We start from the raw sequence: 21,049 nt of genomic DNA, 5'->3' as shown, positions 1-21,049 counted from the left end.
TGCCATTTGTCTGGGTGGTACAAAGCTGAGGGCAAAGCTTGGAAAGCTGTGAAATGAACAGAAAGCTCAGCCAAGCCATTCCTCTCTTTAAAAAAGAAGAAAAGAGGAAAGAAGAGAGATGGGTTTATACCACTGTTTATGAAGCCTAATTGCTTGAAGTGTTTAGGCGTTCTTCAAGCGTTTTAGGGAAGGTCTCTGAAATGGCTGAGGCAACCTGACAGCTTCTGCCTTTCACACTGCTGCATCATCCAAACTTTTGCCGGGCTGGTTCTCTACTGCTCAGCTGGGACAAACGTGACAGTGCAAGGTAAGGAGGAAGAGTGTACAGTGGTGAGGGGAAATTTCCCTTTCAGCAGCAATGAACAGTGAGACAGGCCCACCATCCACCTACAGAAGTTCTGCCTTAGTTAAATAATTTCAGAGAAATGCCTACCTGCCTCTAAGAATCCGGGCCAGGAGTCTTAGGACCATTCTTATTCCTGAAGAGGCATTTTAAGAAAGCATTAAGCGCAGCTGAAATAAGAAGAAAATATATCTCAGAAACACAGAAGACTCCGATCCACACACAGCCATGGAAACCACCCATAAAAAAGTGAATTGACTCACATACCAGTTTAAAAAAACATCTCTGGCTCCAGTGCCCAACTCATTTACAGTAGCTGCCTGTGTTGTGACAAAGAGCTACCTAGTCCTACGCTTCTTTACTCAAACCTTCTCTACTGCAGGAGGTTCAGAACATCCCTACCTATTCAAAGGAATTGTGTTTTATTTCAGTAGCAGGAAACGCAGTTATTCTGGATAGGAAGCAAATGTTAGATACTCACTCTTGGCCAGGAAACATCAATTCAGTGGGAGGAACTTGAGGTAAGAATAAAAACGTTGTCTAATCTATCTCCTACGTTCTCTTATTTACAATTTTAATTTTTGCCTTTTGCCTGATTTACACAAAAGGATGTTACGGTCAGTGTTACCTTAAAAACGGTGCACATTAATATTTCCAATGGCAATTAGATTACTCTGAAATTTTTGAAAGTTCAGATACAGACCAGGTACTTCACTAGCCAAAATAACTATTGACTTCAGTTATTACATTGCAATACCAGCACCAAAAAGCAAAGACTGCTTCTTCAGTGGAGACATCACAGGCTGGTTTAGCTCATAATTGAACAATTGTTTTGAAATTCTCTTTCCCTCAAGAATCTAGGCTGCTCTCATTTCCTAGGGGCTCAAGGATTCTTACCCAGCATATAGTGCTCCTAGCCAAAACGAAGCACCTAGATGGCTTGTGAATAAAGCCTTGATGCGGTACATTTGGAAGAAGGTAGCTTTTGGAATACTTAATAATAATCTGTAAGGCATCCTTTTTTTTTGCAGACAGTTTTTTTTACAGCAATTTGTTCATTTTGTAATCGTATTCTGGTTCTGGTGCACCAACAAAGACATTGTCCCAGGTTGTTATCGAGTAAGTTGAGCACAAGACATGTTGTTAGGTCTGTATGGCAAAACAGGTGGCAAGACTGTTAAGAGTAATACTGAGTCTGGTGTCTAATTTCTGCTTTAACAGAATGGCTTGCTGCTACGTCAAATGCAAAAAGTATAATTCTTTTTTATATTTGAAAAGCAACACTTAACATTTAATTATCATAGTGCATTCTCACCACACAGTAAATCCACGGGCATTTAGATTCTTGCTGTGGCAAGAATGGGATGTGCTTTCAGTACAGGTTTTAGAAACAGGGAAAGAGAGAGCCAGAACTTAATGGCAGGAATATTTTTGGAATGTAGTGGCAAGACAGTCAAGAAAAAACAAACCAGACTTTTCACAAGCTATTCAGTCTTTTCCTTGGTCATAGCAAATTGGGTTTCCTCGGATTTGGAGCAACTGGGCCTAACCCCTGGGAGATTTTCGAAAGATTTTAATATTTTTGATTATTATTTATGATTTTAATGTGTTTGATTCAAAATCAACAGCAGGAGCATAGGGAAGTGATTTTGGCTCAAATACTGAATTCATGAGGTACAAGCATTTTGCTACAATCTCATAACGGCATCGTTTGCATTAGAAAATATGGCAAGCTTCGTATTTCTTTTGCTCTGACAAGCAAGTAAATTCAAGCACAAAAATGTCAAATCCATATATCCAGATTTATTTTACCAACTATATATTCATGAGCACAGTATAGTCTTAGGTACAAATATGTCAGAAGATTAGCAAGAGATGGCATTTGCTTGAAGCATCTACACCAAATAATGTTGTTTCTGATTCTGTTACTCAAACCAAAAGACTCTTCTGCAACTTTTTAAAAGATTTTAAAACTTAAACATATTAATAGACTAAAAATATATTTTTCAAAAAAAGTATCTTTGTTTACTTTCAAATTTTCCCTGTTATGTACCCCTTGTTAAACAAATATGTCATTAAACAAAAATAAACTGTTTATACCTACCTTTTGCCTATGAACTTCTGACAGTCAGACATTAATTTTAACTAAAAGCTGAAAGTTTTGAGAAAGCCATTGTTAGAAGCAATGAACAACGCAAGATAAATTTCTGGTTTTACTGCAATGAATATTTATGAAAACTCAAAGGATTTTCCCTGTTCTTTACCGTATATCCTTGCTCATATTTTTAAATATGATGTTTTTTGCTGAGAAGATTTTGTTGTTCAGATCATGGAACTTTGATGAAATCATGTTTCTTACAACCCTAGCTATTTTCCAGTTCATGAGTCAAGCAGTTGAACTGGTTTTAAAAGACAGGCATTTGAGACATAATCCAGCCTGGGTATTTCTGTAAAAGCCACATTTCACTAGAAAATTTTTACTTTCCTTTCTAAGAGAGCATTCAGTTAAAAACATCACTGTAACACCGATAACCAACGTTTTCTTTTTTACCCATGGCAAGAAGCAGCCGCATCAGAATGCACTGTGGGGAAGCAGAAACAAAAATACCATTTGTGTGTTGAATAGAGGCAGGGACAGAAAAATTAAGAAGGGCAAACACAATGCAGAAAAAAAATACTAAGGGAGGTGAAAAAGTTTTGTGAGACCCTGTAAGGCAGTGGCTTTAGAAGAGAATGGCCTTAGATTATAATCCTTCCTTAACTTTAGATGACAGAATATGGGATATCAGGAGAAATTTTCAGTGTCAGAAAATGGCCTCAAATACTGTTCCATCTGAGTCCAATATAGCCTCAAATAGGTGGTCCTGCAGCGTAAATGGTACAGAGCAAGACACTCTGGGAATGAGCCAGTTCTGGGAATTTCTACACCAGAAATTCAGGTAAGAACACTACGAAGAAATCTAACATGTCTACATGGTTGCTAGAACCATCTGAACATTTGCTTTTTTAAAAAAAACTAAAACATGCAGCCTGTGGAAGCTGAATCAGAATTAGGATAGTTAAGGGCAGGAGGGACCTGTGGAGAGCAGAGCTAGCTCCTCACAGATTCAAATATGAGTTTACTGTGGAAAAACCTCCAAACACCAGAAGACAGTAAGTCACTGGAAGTATTCTATAGCAAAATTGTACAAGGGAAAAGAATTGTAAACAAAAACTTTAGCTCCAACCAGCAATACTCAATAGTTCCTCTCAGAATCAATTTACAGAGTTTAGCACAGACACGAGTGTTTCACCTCATGTCCTCAATTGGAAGACATACGTGTGTAGCTTCCAGCTAGATGAAAATGGTCCCCGTCACGATGCTGGACAATGCACGCAGTGGAGTGGCAAGCAGAAGGAGAGACCTTGGTTGAGACTGCTGGCAAAGTTGGTCTCCCCACATCAGAATTAAGGGAATTGGCAAACCACTGGTAGGAAGTTAATCACTGTGGCTGCCCACATTTGGTTAAATGCTGTGGAGCTTTGGGTTCATTTCTCCCTTTTCATGTCTTTGCTGAGGCGTGCCTGGTCTGTGACCGCTGAGGAGTGATAGCGCTTTCCTGTATTCCTAATACAAATGCATTAATCCTAATACAAAGAAAGTCAGTGTAAAGTGAATTCACCTAGTACTCATTAGGACTCTCAGCTCTCTACCTGCAAACCCTCTACACGGGGAAAACGAGGCTTTAACAATGTAAGCTGTCAGGATCATATCATGCATCTTACCACATCAAATATCGCCATATGGTTGGGATAGAAAGAGCACCTGACACTGAGGAAGAAGAAATACAAATCTGGACGTTGTTCAGGTTGCATGCATTTTTTTTTCTGAGCTTCTTATCTTTTATGGGGACTCTTAAAAATATAGGCAGTGTTGTTCCATTTTTAGAGATGAAGAACCTAAAGCACGGGTTAGGTCAGATGAAGCAAACTCTCAGAGAAACCAAATCCTTATGCTCCTCCTTTTTTTTTTTTTGAATGGCAGTACCATTAAAATATGCTACCTGCTATATGAAGCTGTTGTACTTGGCATTTTTAATAGTAGGAATGCCACATAGAATCAGACATTTTATATTATGGACTATTTCTGAAAACTACTGGAAACATTTTTGTTCTTTAGTGACCTCATCTGATTAAGATAATAACAGACAGAAAATTGATCTCAAATTTACAATCTCATTGCTGAACTCTAAACGACCAGATACCAGACAAAGGATATTTCTTTTTTACTGAGTTAACTCTAAGCATATAGCCATGGCTTATTGTCATCTGCTAACTCATTAGGGCTGGGCCCTATACCACCCACTGATGACTGCCTGACAAACAACAAGAAATCACTAAAGTTTTTAAAATGAAGTCCCATAAACGATTCAACAGCAGATCTTAAACAACTTGCAATGTATTTATTTTGTTCCTTGCATCCCTGCATAAACAATATGCATAAACAATTTGCATATTGTGTTCCAATGTATGAAACCTGTAAAAAGGAGATTTTATTTAAATACCAACCTATTGTAAGGACCCAGGCTTACAGACTCAGGTCTTCCAGCAAAAAAATTTGGACATAACCATTTTAATTACATTGTGTCTGAGGTGTACTAGGAACTGGCACAAAGCAGGGCACATGTACCTCCTCACAGAGTATATATAAAATTAAATTTTAAAAAAAAGTACATAAAAAATGTAGCAATAGCTATGAGGTAAAATTACTTTCAAACTTCTACTTACTACTTTAAAAAAAAAAAAACTTAGGATAATTCTGTAGAAATGACAATGACTGATGTTTTTTGTTACTAGCTAAGCAGCTTTGCACCTGGCTGCATTTATTTGTATTTTACATACATAGCTTCCCAGAGTTCCAGATTGCACCATACGACTGTCCTGGCCCTATCGTTATTTTCCATTCCACAAGCCTTTATGTAATTGGCCTATTTTATCAGCAACGACTCAATGTTTGCTTCCAAATCATCGCTGAGAATGTTACTTTGCCTGGTGACTGTCTCTTCTCCCTAACCCACTCTTTGCATCTTGCACTTAAACAAACAATTTCATTGCTTGAGTAGTTGAGTTGGAAGATCTTTCTTGTCATTGTATTTGTTTATTGGGACCAGGTTTCATTAGCATTTCTGTAAGACAGAAATCAACAGATTTAAAGGCTGCCAAACCCATAAAATCCAATGAAGAAAATAACCCCTAGGGGATAAAATGATTCAGTGCCTATAAAGGTACCAAGTTCTGTTACCCAGCTGGATTTCTTTTATAGAATTCTGCTCTATAAAGCCACTTACAGCGTCATCCTGGCGCCATTGGGTGAGACCTCATTATCTGGGAGATAACTGGACTGTTTTACAAGGAGAGGGAGAGCTTGGGGCCACTGGGCATGTTAGAAGAGTGTTTCATTTGAGAACTGTCAGGTCAAATCGCTTCCACTTCTTATGTTCTCCTACTGTGACAAATGTCAGTACGTGTGCTAGGAAGAACAACAGGCTAAAAAAAAATAAAGTTATCTTTCAGGCTTAGGGTTTTTATCCAGTATTTGTGTTTAGCACTTATAACAGACAAGATACCTACTAGGAGAACCTTTCTCATTAAAAGCCAGCACTGAAAACAAAACTTGAGTGAATGGAGTAAACAATATCGTTTAACAAAATTGTTGCCAGCCACTCCATGCAATACAGTGCTTGCAGAGCTGAGACAAACAGCAGGAAAAAGAAAGGGAATATTTTTCATAGCATTGTAAATATTTATGTTGCAACAAAATATCCTCAAGCAGCTTAGGCAGAGGTTTATAAAACATGAAGATAGAAAAGTCCTACCTTCTGCCAGATGGGGTTTGGCAGAACATGACCAAATAATTTACAGATTATATAAAGAGATTACCTCACTCATCCTTGAAATACAGCAATCTCTGGACTGAATAGAGACAGCCCTTCATACGATGCAGTTACTTAGAAAGGGAAGAAAGATTCACTTAGGGGGAAAAATCACTGGTTACCTACTCTGCTCCTCTGAACAGGGTTCATTTTAGGCTCTGTATTATTTCAATGTACCTCTGCAGATCACAAAGGAGGTAGATTCCAGATAAATATGCACATCATTACTGATACAGTTCAACATAGGTATTTTCTGTGTGCTGCCCAGCATCAGCACCTAGGTCACGTATTACAAAAAGACAGCAAGAGGTCAGAGGTGGAAAGTAGTTAGAGAATAGAGAGGGACCTGTCTTCCACTCCTCTCCACATTTAAGGAAATGTTGCTGCTGCCTGGGTAAGTACTAAGAGATCAGGAAAGTACATATAAAGATCTTACTGATTCATGTGGAAAATTGTATTAGGGTCGTGCTGAGTGCGTATGTTTTCACACACGAACCGGCAGAAATCCTGAAGTACTGAAAGCAGGCATCGGCCAAATTAGGCTTTTCATTTAGTAGTTCAGGACTATTGGATTTCCCTCTCCATAATTCCCTCTATCAAGCAAGGCTTAGTGGTCACTATCTGGTATATTCTGCCACTCCTAAAATGTGGAGAAAAAGCAGCTGTGCTGAGTGACTGGCACAGACATTTCTGACTGCTGGCTCCTGGGAGGTCTCCGCGAAAAGGTTTTTGAAAATAGGGAACTTAGTGGAGGTGGTTTGTTTGCTTTTGCAGTCTGGGTTACCAGGTACAGTGCAGGTTTCTTAGGCTCAAATGCCATTAACTGAGCGAAACAGTTAATTAAAAATGTTAAGAGGAAATTAAAAGGATTGTAAGTAAAAAATCTGGTTTGGAAAGAACACTTTTGTGAATGAAACCGTTTCTCTAAATGAATGTTTATCTTTTGCCTTTGCTCACTTGAACTGAATATCTGTTCAAAACTGATCTCCAAACTTCCTTGATAAAACAATGGAAGTTCTGCAGCGACATTTGCTCCCTGAAAATTACTGATCAGCTTTTAAGAGCAAAACCTCTCAACTAAACTTCGCTCCTGGGGAAAACTGACTTCTAACCTCCCAAGGAAATCAGTACAGCAGGTAGCAAGCTACGGCACACATTCCCAACACCAGTATTGTGTGCATATGGCATTAACGTGCACTAAGAGTGATTCTGTGGAGCACTGTTCACGTTACAGTGTGATGAAAATATAGAATCATGAAATCATAGAATGATTTGGGTTGGAAGGGTTCTTAAGGATCATCCAGTTCCACCCCCCTGCCATGGGCAGGGACACCTCCCACCAGACCAGGTAGCCCAAAGCCCCATCCAGCCTGGCCTTGAACACCTCCAGGGATGGGGCATCCACAGCTTCTCTGGGCAACCTATTCCGGTGTGCCCACTAATACAAATTTATTGTCCATATCATCATTACAATTATTTGCATTCTCTTTTTGACTGAAGTCACTAAGAAATTATTCAGAATATATAAACTTGTCTATCTTTTATGTGGTTCGTCATAAGAATGATAAAGATTTCAAAAAGTTCTGATTTCTCATTATTATTATCTCCTTGATGGGTTTTCAATCCTTACTTTTTCCTTTGGCACAACTGTGGGAGGTTGCCAAAAGGATGAATTTTGACAGCTTTGGCTCTTTTTGTTTATATTTATGAAAACTAGCTATGCAAACCAGAAATCTTTTATGTTTTGTAAATTATAATGAATATCTAGGAATGTAAATGAGTATGTGGGTACTGTTCCACTGGAACAGAAAGAACAAGATGTTCTTTCATTTAGAATTGAGATGAAATTGCCTACCTGGCAATAGGAATCAGCACATAAACAAGTAGCAGTTTCTTATTTGATTACAGAGGCCATAAAATAAGCAAACTCTGAACCTTTATACTTCCAAAACTAAGCTGCCATCGCAGGCACAACGCATCTCCTCAGTGAAAAGCCATTTGATTTTGTGTTTCTCCTTTCTAGTTCTGGGAGCAATGTACTTATAATGTGCCTGTTAACCTTATAAACCAACTGGTATATTTGAAGATCATCTTCAAATCTCCTTTTAATAAGTATAACACATCAAACTGCACAAATTTTAGAGATTTGATGACACACATTTCATTGTGTCATTTCCATGAAGAAAAAACCCACATTATTCTAAAGCCTAAACTTGGATTAGACAACAGAGGCATGCCTGCAACAACACGCTGAAGGGAATAATAATGCCACAACAGTTCTGCCAGGCACAAGGAAACAAAACAGAAGTACTGCAGAACAAAAAGCAATAAAAATAAGTTAAGCCAATGTAGAGTAAGGAGGAAAAAGAAAAGAGTATTTAGCTGGTTGAGCTAGCAAATAAGAACACTCTATTAGAGAGTTGTTAGATCTCAACTGTACCATCTCTGATTTCTATGTGGATTGGGTGGTTGCCTTTCAGAATTGGTAAGGTGGGGGAAACTTCTATTCAGCATTGATGTGCCAGTTACGTGGACCACAAGGCTCTAATTTGTACTCGAGATTCTGTCTTCTCTTATTTTTAATGCTTCAGTGTCCCACTGGACAGAAGCTGTATTTTCTTCTTCAAAAAGCTTAAATTCTACACCATATCAGACTCTATTCTTAATTCTGTAATTCTTTCTTTTACATTTAAAAGCTTTGGAAGGCCACCCAACACTTTTGTTAGAGTACAGAGGTCTACATTTTCTTTTTCCTCTGCACTGCTGCAAATAAAATGGAGTGCTATTTAGGACAGGCATAAATAAGAGGAGAAACAAACAGAACTTTCAAATAAAAATGAATGGCATAATTTATTAGGAAAAAGACCCCCAAATTTCAGAATGGATAACCAGGGACTGTGGCCAAAAGAGACAAATAAAAGCCAGCAAGAATTTGTTAGGGAGAAATCATGCCAAGCCAATTCAATTTACTTGTAGAGCAAAGTAACAAGTTCTGTGGAAAGAGAAAAAATTGTAAAAGCTTTCAACACTTTTTGAAATGTTATCGTTATGAACAAATAAAAAGAGCCTGAACTAGAGAACTAATACAGGGTGGATGGAGAGGCTGTTAGAAAATTTTCCATAGAACTGTGATCAATAGTTCATTATCAGAAGGGCAGTTTGCATCAAGTGAGCTCCAAAGGAACCAACACTGTCTCTGGTGCTACTGAGTACTTCCAGTGATGACTTGCATGATGGGACAGAGCATATTTTTAAGAAGATGAAATCAAACTGAGGTGACTGAAGCACATTGAGAGACAGAATACAAGTGAAAGGGCTTACCTTCCTCTTCTCTGTGATTCAGTAGAGCCCAGTGCAAGAGACACTGCTTATTTAGACATTTTTAGCTGAAAAATACAGGATGGAGAAATCAAAAAGACCTAGGATGATGAAGAGAACACAAGTTATGCTTGAATTTAAAAACAGTATCATAGTATTCATGAGGTATACGAAAAAATGTTTGCAGGTAAGACTGATTAGACCTCCCCCCTGTAGGACTATGATCTGTTTGGATTCTGCATTTTAGTAAAAACTTAGAACAATTGGAAAAACTTCAGAGGAAATCAAGAGGAACTGTAACAGGTCTGGAAGACATGGCCCACAAGGAAAGAATGAATGGAAGTGCTGTAAAATGGAAGAGAGTCATTATCTTTCCTCACATATATGTTGGGTGAGACAAGGGGAAAAAAAGAACTGAATTGGATCACGAATTATTTATGAAAATCGGCATAATATAAAAAGCCCTGGAATAGCAAGATTAGTTCAGGCAGTTTTGGAATATTTCTACTGGAAAACCAAGAAAGAGCTAGACAATTGTGTCAGGAACAGCAAGTACATTTGGTACATCCTTGGGAAAAAAAGAGAATGAAATAAATGATCTCTTGAAGTGGCTTCCAGCCCTGTGATTCCCTGATTTCATGGTATATTCCTCTATACCAAAGAGCTACATATTAAACTTTTTACTGTTTACAGAATTCTCTCAGGAATTAATACTTTTATTTTATTATTTACTCTTATTATAGTCCATTCACTTCATATTTGGTATAAATATTGCAATATTGCACTCTCCTACCTGAGGTTTTTTATTTAAACTTTTCCCTGTGTAAAATAGCCTTTCCAATAAAGCATGGCAGCAATAATAAATGACCCACAGCAAGAGAAGAACTGGAATGGGAATCATATAACAGGAGGAATTCTCCTGTTTCATAGACGTTCAATTAATTTATTTCCATCAGGAGAACTCCATTTCCCTCTCACCAGTGCAAACCCTACAGCTGTGGTTCAGGAAACACTCTTACAGTACAGACTCAAATAAATACTTCACAATTTCCTACTGACACTTCCTCTACAGTTAAAGTGGCCCCTCTGCCAAATGGGTAAAGTCACAGAGTTCAGATTAAATTTCCCTATATCCATCAGCAACAAAAAGTGGAGTTTCAAAATCGTGGGGTATTTATGGGAAAAAAAAAAAAACAATCTTACTGAAACAAAGTGGCTGCAAGGCTAACAGGTGACACCGCTTTTCTAAATCCAAGGCACCACCTACTGCTGATTCACCCATAGATATGACCATTTCTTTCTAGCCCGTATAGGATTGACACAACATTTAGCTCTTCCAAATGTTCCTTGCATTTAGCTCTACAGCTCAGTTCTGAGATGCTTCCTGCTCCCTCTTTTCGCCATGCAAGTCTCAGACCCAACCCAAAAACTTCATTAGCACTATTTCTCAAAAGCTAGATCGCCTCAGGACTGAATTTTGAAACATTTGTACACAGCATAATTTTGGTCACATCTTAAATATGTGGAATCTTTAGTCTTTTAACGGCAGACCAGTACGCACTGAAAAAGAGAAAGTCCTCTAATCTTGATCTTTTATAATTATAACATCTTCAGTTCAGGGAATGGAAAGCGCTTTACTAATATTTATGAATGAAGACTCCTAACGCTTTTGCATTTTCCCGACACACAGATCACTAATGAGAAAAAAACGAAGAAGAGGTAAGTGATTTTTCAGAGTTACAGAATGAGCTTATGGGAACACTTACTTATAACCACTCTTCACCCAGACCCTGCTATTACTGCTGCAGCCCTCACTAAACACATCACTGGGATTCTCAAAATATCTTTAGCATGTAAATCCTTTTACAATTACCACTTTTTATTGCAGGGGTCATTCCCTTTCACTGAAATACCACATATGCTGATTTGTCTGGGACACTTTATCTCAGTCCGTTCCTTCTTTTTTAAGTTTTCATGGAGAAACTTTTAACAATCCCCACTGCAGAGCATCTCTTCATAAGGAGCTAGTTTTCCATTGTCTTTCTGAACAACTTCTTTCCTTCCAAATCCAATTTGGTTTCTTGCTTCTTTAAAACACAAACAGATAAAATACCACTTTTATTACAATGATGCCAATATTTGCAAAGGAAACTTGTAATACTTTTTTCTTTCCAAAGAGATCTTAGAGGGAAGAAAGATTTTTCAGGGGTTTCAGAAAACTAAAAGCATAGGAGATCCACCCGTAATCATCTACTTTTGGGTCTGCTTCATGAACTGTTTTGAAATGCAATAAGGAATGTTAGGGGTTTGGGTAATTCTAATCCCATTGCCGCAACATCTGAATTGTAGGCAAGCTCAGAACAGAGTTCAGAGTCCTTAACTGAGTACTTGTATTTACTTCTGTTCAGTGCCAAAGGCAGCCACTGTACCAGCTAACAAGACTTCAAAGGCAGTAACTAAAGGACTTTTACCTTGTAAAAAATGTAGGTGTCTTATGGTAGGCTGACTTCTCCTTCCATTTGAGTTTCACAGCCTTGCTGAGAAAAGTTTTCTTTCTTTCAAAGGTAGCAAGAGAAGTAACTGTTTTTATCTTTTAACACAGTCATCAGAGCTTTTACTCAGATGCTGGAAAGATCCCTTGAATTTTATGACAAACTCTTTATCACATATCTCAACTATGCTAAGAACTCACCAGTAGGTTCCTGTTAAAATTCCATTTTGAAACTATAGAATAAGAGTTCAGGATTTCACTTGGTAGAGGAGAGACTTGGATGTCAGTCCTTCCAATGCATACCTAATGTTAAATAGGCAACTCGATATGAAATATGGTAGCGTTCTTATGCAGCCTACATCTACTAGATTGAACAATTCAGACAAAAGATGCAGATGACACAGAAGCTCAGGCAATTTGGCATTAAGACGGAGCCATTTACAGACCCATTCTGAAATGCAATGTTAATGTAAAAAATACCTATTAAAGATTTGGGTGCTTTTAGAGCACTGTAGCAGAAAAGCAGAAGTATTTTAGAGTATTTTAGGACTTGGTGCCCTAAGTGAGAACTGGACAGATCTCAGGTGCAACATCTGCCCTAAAATCCTCTCCTTGCAGGAACAAGTCCTTTTGTGTTTCTACACAAAGATCCTCTCATTTCAGAAACTGGGTAAGCTCAAAAACAGATGAAATAAACATATGAGGAGTGAGAAATCAGTGACTATTCTGGAAAGTGAACTCAGACAGAGAAGCAATGAAGATGTTTGTCTGTTTCCTCCATCAGGAGGGGTTCTGTGAGTCTGTCATGTTGCCGTCCCCAGGGAGAAAGATCGAGATCTCTTTGTAAGCTTACATCTTGTGATTTTCATCAATGTGAAACTTCTCTCATGTATTTATGAGTGAATGTCAGCTTTGGTATATTTTTAAAAATCAGTGAAGTGGTAAGTTCAAAGAAGCTTCCGACCACGCTGTGCTTTAGAACATTTAAGAAAACCTATTAGACCATTGAGTCATTATCCTGATATTTATAACATTAAAAAAAAATAATATCCTGAGGGATGAGAGAATATGGAGAGCATGTACAGTCATCCTCTAACCAGCACAGCTTCAGCAGAGGAAGATGCTGTTAAAATAATCTTCCTGATTACATTCAAGAAAGGACATAAATTGCAGAACCCATCAGATACTTCCCTGAGCCTTTTGGGAAACTGCTGATAAATTTCACATGACAAGCCCTTAGTAAAATGTTAGCAAAAGAATCTACAGTAAGATAAAGACTTCAACTGCAAATTCCATCTAGTCAATGCTGAGATATCAGAATTATCAGATTCACTAAGGACTAAAAAAAAAGCAAGTAAACAGCAGTAGGTGGAAAACCTGTGCAGGTTTAGTTTGATAGCCTGAGGCAATGGAGTTTCTAATGTATCCATATCAAATTGCTTCTCAGAGCAGTCAGAATTGTCTTACTGGTTTTTCATACTCAGCTTCATATTTAGTTATCTCCTAACTGGACAGTAAAATTCTTTGTACACATCTCTCTCTTTGAAGTCTCTACACTGTGTAACACAACTGACCCTGATCTATAGCTAGGGCTTCTAGGGGTTAGTAATACACATTTGTAATAATAGAAAACTGTCTCAATCAGATTTAGGAAATGCATACTATATACTCAATAGTTCATTGCTAAAGCTGTTCTGAGACTCTCATAGTAATCCTCTGGATGCTTTTCTTTTTAACTATATCCAGTCACTTAACTAGTAACTCATTAGCCACATACCTGCCATGTCTTTGCTCAGTGCCTGCAATTCAGTTTTTGACCTTTTTCCTTAAAAGACAGGGCATGAAAGGACTTTTCTAGAAATATTAGCACCACTGCAGTTTCCCAGTCATTGTGTGAGGCACTGGAGAAGCAGCCCTAAGAATTCCTGCCGCGCAGCTCTGTTCTTTTGCTGTGTCTGCCCAGACCTGCTCTTGCCAGTATCACACACAAGGACTCATTATGTTAAGTGCCCAAACTTGGAAAGGGGAGCGCAGACAAAAGTTCTTGAAAATCCTCTGCTCCAAGCATTTTACCTCACATCTCATTTCCAAAATGTTGAATTTAATTTAGATGTCAATGTGGCAATATCTTCATGCAGAGTTACTCATTGTAGAGCCAAGGAATCAATTCTCATCTTTGTTGGTAATGAACAGAAAAATGTGTTTAGGGCTGACCCTTTATATGACAACAAAGGTTGCATAAACCGGGTGCCGTTCCACATGCTGGCTGCAGGGCAGGCTGGGCAATCCTCAGAACAACGTGGGAGCAGAGGTGGTGGTGATGCTGAAATCCTCAGTAAATAGAAGGACTGGAGCTAGAATGGGTTACTAGCATTATTTTCAAACCACTTCCCCAGGGTAGGCAGGTATTTCCATGGTTTTAACATCTTTCCACTGCAGGCTGCAGAGGTTCAGTGTAATGGCATTAGAGCTGAAGAAAGGAGAATGGGAATCTTCATGTTTTTAAAATGTAATTTTCGATTGCAGGTAGAGGAAGTGTTATCACGATTGAGCTGAAGAGAAATACTCCGGGTTTTTTTTTGCTGCTTGTTCTACATAATAAGAGATAGCATCACCATTACGACCAGCTCTATTTGAGAGCTATCCTCTAAACCAGCATCACAGGCAAAAGCACAGTCCAGTCTCCAACCAGCCAGAAAAATACAGGAGCCCTCCAGTGGCCAGAACTGCTTTAAACCATGACACAGTTACAGTTCCCTTGGTTTATCTCCCCTGTACAGAACTTTAATGGAAAAATGCACTATTTTTATCCATTTTGACACTGTTGATGGATGGAGTGCCTGGCAGGAGTCAAAAGGCTGCTGTTTTCTTGGGGCTTCTCCTTAGCTTTGAAACTCTCTTGTCCTGCTTTCAAATAACCCAAATCTTTTTACTAACTCTGCATGCTGGAATGTATTGCTTTAGCTGGGTTTTTGGGAAATGAAAAATGTGAATTATCCTCTGATTGTTTCAATAGAAAATAAGTAAATGACACTGGCAGAAAGCTTGAATACGCTTAGTAGAATTTTAAGTTTGCAAACTAATTATTGCATGAGGTTAACATATATGTTCATACTCACCAAACTACCCTAAGTGACTCAGAATTTACGGTGTTTCATGAGATAAATTCAATTCTGTTTGCACTGAAATGCAAAGGATAGTTTTATTCCCTAGGTTAAGGGAACAGGTCTATAAAGGAGACCGAATGCTTTACAGTGTACAAAAAGACCTCTGTGGTACTCAGGAGTCATCATCCCACTGACCTTTAATAACACACAACCATTACCTTGAGGAGGATTAATGGTCTCTTCTTACGTTCTTTTGCACATTGAATTGTGCTTTCCTCTGTGATACTCCCAGTTATTTCACCAGCTACTTTTAAGGCAAGGCCCTACCCTTTACAAGACTATACTCGCTGAGACAACACACCCATAGCGCGGAGATGAAAAGAATTAAGCCTCATCAGATCTTATCAGACACTGTATAATCTTAGGCAAGATGAAATGAATGGAGAACTGTCACTTATTTCAATAAAAGTGAAAATGGTTCCCCTTTCTAGAGCTTCAAGGAAGGAAAAAAATCCCTATACTAAGAGAAAGCAAATCTAGTTCCTGCCAAACAGCTCTTTATGTAATGTTATTTTTGGCAATTGCATACCTAATTATGAGGGACATAATTGCTGCCCAGGGTTTTGGCATGACATTGACCAAACTCTAACATTCCTGCATTTCTTTTACAAAGACATGAAAATCAAAGGCAAGATGTCATATTTCAGACAACCTTCAACTTTCAATGGTTTACTTATATATTATTTTGTAGGACTTAACGGAAAAGCAGAAGGTGTTATTTTTACATTTTGCTGCTGTATTACTTTAAAAAAACTCCACCACCCCACAAATAGATTATGGATTACATGGCTAAGAATATCTGTATCCTTACCAGAACTGTATCCGGGTGGCTAACTCTTCCAGAGGAATTAACTGACTTAGAGAACTTTATACGTGATTGTAAAGATGCAGTTATACCTTTCCATCTAACTACGCATTACAACCGTAGCATCACAGCTGTCTGTGATACTCTTGGATGTCTCCAACAGACTTTGGGCCAAACTCTCAGCCGACACTGATTTTTCTCGGCTTTACTAAGCTGTAGACCAATACTGATGTCTCCTGTTTAAGAGAAGATAAAGAATAACAGAGTGTTCCCTAGATAAACATCAGACTGGATCAAATTCTATTCTGGTTACACTATTCTGATGCCACTGAGCTCAGATGGTGTTTATGGGGCTTCACCGTGAACACATTGTGTCAAATTCCACCCACAGCCAAGAGTTACCTGAACAACTCAATAAAGGCTTTGAACAAACAATTGGTAACTTTTGCATTGGTATTATTTGACAGTCTGTTTTCTGTCACCCAGCTAGCCCAGGAATTGTCCAAGAGGGCCAAGGTAAATGATTCAAATGATAGACTTTCACCTACGTACAGTCACCCAAAGGAGTTAACGTCAGTATTTTGGAAGAAGAGTTTTAGTCATTACAGTTGTTAAGTAAATACATTTTAAACCCAGAGAACTTTTGATTTCCGTACTTCTGGTACGAACATAATTTATCAGTGTCTTCCAGCCGAGACAGACTAATGGATCACATCCACTCTCCTCACTTCAAATCCTAATTCAATTTCATGAAAATCACTGATTTTACACTAAGGCTGAATTTGCTCTTTCTCAATTTAAGACTGCAGAGGATGGCTAGAGAGATATAAAAGGTATTTTCACTCACAACAATCCACATCTGTCCTCTTTTTCTTGTTAATTAGTATTTTATGAGATACCAGTTTGCTATTCTTGGTCCAAATTACACGCTGATGTAACTAGAAAGACTTGGAAGAATTATCCCTGATATAAAAGGACTGACTTAAATATTTTTAATCTTTGAAATAATTTTCAAGTCCTCATTTTACAAAACCAAGGAAATATTACTTCTATTTCAATATGTCTTAGCTCTACTGAAGAATATTACTTCTATTTCAATAATATATGTTTTAACTCTCCAGAAGAATATGACTGTGTTGTAAGCAAGCTATAGCTCTTTCTATTTTATAGAATGCAAAGATTAGCTTTTCCCAGAGATTACTTGCTATGAAGTAAATATATTGGTGCCCTGCTGCTAAGTCCATTATTTCTTTATAACTGCAAATAAAACCTATTCCCCCCTCTAGATACCTTTGACAATCTCTTGAAAATATGCTTCACACTGACACTGCCAGTGAGTCACTTATAGCATTGCCCTAACTATATTTGAAACATCTGTACTTTTAAAATATTCCCATAATGTCAGAAAATCTCTGCTCTTCACAGCCTGTAGACTAGGAATATAAATTTGATGGAGGGTTAACAAATCCAGCCAGCTGTCACCCAACAATGGGAAGTGAGTTTCAAAGGTGTGCAGCCCTTTCCACGAGAACCTTTAAATTTATTAAACTTACTATTTTTTAAATGAAACATCTCTGTGGATCACAACTGTGGATCACAGCAGTTTGTGCTACATATCACTGGTCTGTAACCCTGGGTAACGGTTGGTTCTTCTCCAGAGTTACAGACTCCAGCACAGACCTGCGGAATTCTCTTCCATCGCCTTAGGTACAATTAGCAAAGAGACAGCCAAAGTTTGCCAAGAGTCCAAGAAACATCAAGACAGCAAGTACTGCAGGTGGCTCCTGACAGCAATTCAGCAGGGGCATCTCTGCTTGATACAGGATCAGATCTGCTACGTCTGGAATTTGTCAGTAGACAATAGATACATTCTGAAAGAAAAGCAGGACACCTCTTTTTAAAGGTGCAGTAAGAAGTAATTTTATGTCATTTAATCAAGGACTGCAAAAGCATTAGGTGTATTTTTTTCTACCACAGCTGATGTAGGGGGGGTCCAGTCTTCTAGGGCAGCTGTCTCTGGGCCTTAAATATCAAGTTCATTAACTGGTGTTATTGAAAAGGCCAGGCAGAATACTGAAGAGGGCTGTTACCTGCTGACACAGATTTTCCATACACAGTAAAAATCACTTTGCCACCACAGCTGCTGCAGAATCATTTCTGAGCTATGATCTATGCCCTTCAGAATAACTGTAACTGAAATAGAGATGTGAATGTAAGGATGGCAGCAAAAGCAGTAGATCAGCGATTCTGACAACAGCAAAAAACACACTTGAAAATAAAGAGGCTGATCTTCTCTCACTCTCCATTCCCTTACAACTAGCTCTACCATACACTGCCTAAAAGCCTGAAGTGTCTGTTGCGATTGCTTGGGGGCTGAAAAGATCTTGTGATCTTAAGAGACTGCTTAAGTTAAGCAGTCCATGGTATCCATGATATCCTGTGTGTGATTTAGCTGACCACCACAAACAAGCCTGTAGCATTCTGCAAGAGAAAGGTTTGGCTGCTGCAGGCTGCTGTCATCCATAACTCCTGGTTTCCTTCCTTCTGATGGCTCTCAGGGGTACAAAACACATAGCTGATGGAGCTCAGATATATGAGGATATTAACAAAGTCAGTAGTTTAACCATCCTAAGATATGGGAGTCTTCCTTTAAAAGGCAGCCATTAACCACATCTCCCAATGACATCAGCCACCCCTGAGGTTTCTCAATGCCTCCAAAAATGTGATTTTTGGTTTCCAGTTCTTTGAGTAGTGAGCTTACACTGAGGAGGAGAGGCAAGGTGTAAGTAAATGCAGTGATTTTTCACTTTTTTAACACGGAAAAGCATTGCCTGCCAAGAAATGTCCTCTCTATTTGTTCAGACAAGTTGCTAATGTCTACATGGCAAGATTCAAGAGACAAAATCATCTCCTTTATGTGAGCGCACGAGGGAAGGAAAAGGGCTAGCATAGTGTAAATTTTGACTCAGTTGAAAGCACAGCCCTATGGGAATAGCTTCCTACCATGCCCAGCTGCAATTAGGAAGCACTGCTTGAGAGAAGAAACAGGAGAATCTTTGTGAATGCTGCCTTTTCCCCCCGTGCCTTTCGATATTTAGCAAGCCCTCCCTACATGCTTATTGGTTGAGTTGGAGTGATCTGTTCTCCAAAGAGGTGGGAAAGGATGACTCTTTATTTTAAACATATGGTGAAAAGACTGAATATAACATTGGGAATTTGCAGCTGGGAACTGTATAGCAAAAGGCATATGAATTTACAAAAAAAACCCCCAACAATTAAATCATAGCTCAAAAAGGGGAGGGGGTAAGCAATAAGGGAAATCTTTCAAGCTGGAATAGGTCAGGAAGGCAGAATGGATTTGCTCATTCAATTTATTTATTATTCCAAAATAAACTGAAAACAAGGCTCAGAAGTGCAAATCTGCAGCTGAGAAGTGGAAGGGTGGGCAATGGTTGAACAGAACATTTTTAAAAGATTAGTCACTTTCATATGCCCATATATACCTTCAAAAATGGACCATATTCTCAGTCGGTGTAAAAGACAGCAGTTCATAGAACTAATTTATTTATACTAGCAGAGAATCTTGCTAATGTTTCTACTCCTGGCAAACACCAAAGCAGAAAAACTTCACGAAAACACACACATAGAGCAGCAAAGTGGGCAAGAGCAGACCTTGCAAAAAGTGCTTCTCTTACTGCTAAAAATACATATTATGTTTCCTTTTTAGTTGAAAAAGATTTTGCTCTAGAGGTCTACTTTCCCCAAGCTGTGCAGCTAATTTTAGTGGCTTCCACATGTCACAACACTAACCATTTGTGCCAGTCTGCCTATTCTTAATAGGGGGCATTTTTTGGTTTGTTTTCAAATCAGTCGCCAAGGTAAAACCCATCCAACAGTACTCAGCCGTACTGGGAAAGAAAACCACCTCTGATACTTGCATATATACTGGGTTCAGCTTTTGGAGAGTAGCTAACTTAGCCAGCTTCTGTTAAGAACGTCTCTTTGAGTACTTAATGTGTATTTTCCACTGCAAAGTGGAGACACCCTCACAGTAACCCCAGCCTATCCCATATTGGCAGGTCATATGTCCTTCTGTGGTGGTTTTGGCCTTTTCTCAGTTTTGTGACCTCCTCCTTGAAATGTGCTGTTGTATATTATCATAATGAGAAAAAAGACCTATGCCTAGGTTACCTAAACGCAAAAAATTAAAATAAAAAACCCCAACAGATAGCAATTATTTCTTTCCTTTTCTCTAACTGGCCATGTCAAATAATTCAGGGGAAGGGCTGAAGTTCAAACTGACAAGCCATCATTAATGCAGAGCTGTACTGAGGCCCTGCAGAAGGGGTAAAATGTTTTTTTAAAATGCTTTGGCATGCCAAGAAGTTTCTAGACATTTTACAAACCAGATGCCGTAACTTTAGCTTAGTCCAGATGACTTTCTTAGCAACTGAAAGGAGGATGAAGCAAAAGAGGCTAATACTTTGATACACAAGAGAAAGGTTAGCAATTTCCTTAGCTCCTCAGGACGCCGTGTTTCAGACAGGACGCCTGAAATATCTGAGGCAAGTACTGTGACAGTTGATAGAGCTGTGACACCGCTCAGGTGCTCAGGGGGAACCCAGCCCCAGCTTTGCCATGCAGAAACCTCATCCTCCTCCTTTCTGCTCATAATTCTGTGATCTGCTGCTGGCTCACTACATGGAGCACATGCCAGACAACTTCAATTAGAATTAAGAGTCAGCGTCGTATTTTGTTAAAAGTAAAAGGATTCAACTTTGAATGTTTTCCAGCAGCCACTTTTTTTTTTTTTTCTGGGAAGAAGAACATCAAGAGGCATAACTGGTGGGTGATGTTTTGGCAAACTCCTAGTCTTTTGGAAATTCATATTCCTACTTTTAACTTCCCTGTTTAAAGATAACTCTATATGTGAAACTCTAAATACAATTCATTTGTCTAGGACTTTCTTATGTAGCAACAACCTCTGCTGACAGTTTCCTTTAAATACAATTA

Source organism: Calidris pugnax, unplaced genomic scaffold, assembly GCF_001431845.1.
Source record: "Calidris pugnax isolate Ruff unplaced genomic scaffold, ASM143184v1 scaffold42, whole genome shotgun sequence".
NCBI lineage: Eukaryota > Metazoa > Chordata > Aves > Charadriiformes > Scolopacidae > Calidris > Calidris pugnax.
The sequence above is the reverse complement of the archived record's forward strand: the minus strand, read 5'-3'. Positions refer to the sequence as shown.